The sequence below is a fragment of the Lathyrus oleraceus genome, chromosome 7 (assembly GCF_024323335.1).
Source record: "Lathyrus oleraceus cultivar Zhongwan6 chromosome 7, CAAS_Psat_ZW6_1.0, whole genome shotgun sequence".
Lineage (NCBI taxonomy): Eukaryota > Viridiplantae > Streptophyta > Magnoliopsida > Fabales > Fabaceae > Lathyrus > Lathyrus oleraceus.
Window position 1 is genome coordinate 353549837 of NC_066585.1, and position 1101 is coordinate 353550937.

Here is a 1101-nt window from a genome sequence, read left to right on the forward strand (position 1 = left end):
TTTTAATTTATTTATTTTTACTTAAGTGGTTCTTAGATATGTTATAGGATATTTGAGCCATTTCTTTCCCTAATTAAATAAACTTTGTCTAGCTGCCTAGTCTTTTTGGCTAGGAAATCCTTATTGGATTGATTGTGTCTTTTTTTTTTCTTTTTCTTTTTGCCCTATTTTTTGGGTTGTTTTTTTTAGATGTTTTTATTGCATTTCCCTGTTTACTTTTCTCTTTAATGATTTTGAATATCTTTTGTAGTTACATCTCAATTTTAATACATGCAATTTATAATTGTAAAATTAAATACAAAGTTATGGTAAACGAGTCATAAAAAATGACATAATTAGTTATTTTAAAAAATATAATTACAGAAAAATTGTTAACGAAAAATTACATGAATTTATTATAAAGAAAACCAATGAAAAATAGTACCGTAGAATTAAGAGGTCTTTTATTTATGTACTTCATCCATGAATAATGTGTAACACAACACAACACAAGACTTCCCTATCAAAGATAATTGTGGCAACGTGGAACATTTGCTGCCTTCTCACGCACTTCAAGCGCAATTCTTCCTCTCTTACATCGCTGATCTGAGTCAAGTAGTTTTCTATTATCACCCACTTCTTCTGAAACTACAAATTAACAAATATAAGAAACACAAATTAATTTACACATATTTGTTTGAGATAATTAGTTAATGCAGGTTCGCTTACCTGCATACGCTTCAGAAGCACCAGCAATGTTCCTTGCTATTGCCTTAGTTGAGAAACTCATGATACACAAGAACAAAACAAAACCAAATAAGAGAGCACTTGTTACAATCCATTTCTCTTACTACTGCATTTCACAATGTACTCACCACCTGCTAATTTATAATACAAAGAGCTAGGTGGTTGCTTTTTTTAAAAGCATTATTTTCATATGTATGATACATTGATTCTCTAGTGGTATACTTTTAAATAATTGGCAGTGATGTCAATTTACTTTTATCAATAAATATAGTAAGTAGTTGCAAGGTAATTTATTAAAATTATTGGATACTTCCTTCGTAAACTATGGCTGTATGGCTGGCATAAATCATAATATATGATAATGTTGACTTTAAT

At 28.9% G+C, this 1101-nt stretch overlaps 1 long non-coding RNA gene across 1 annotated transcript; it reads right to left on the reverse strand.

The window, feature by feature from the left end:
* Positions 1 to 328: 328 nt before the first annotated feature.
* LOC127106188 (uncharacterized) lies at positions 329 to 845 on the reverse strand. The gene is made up of 2 exons (XR_007795306.1): positions 709 to 845; positions 329 to 627 (listed from the first exon to the last, which is right to left on the reverse strand). It is a non-coding gene; the product is annotated as an uncharacterized LOC127106188 (long non-coding RNA).
* Positions 846 to 1101: the final 256 nt, after the last annotated feature.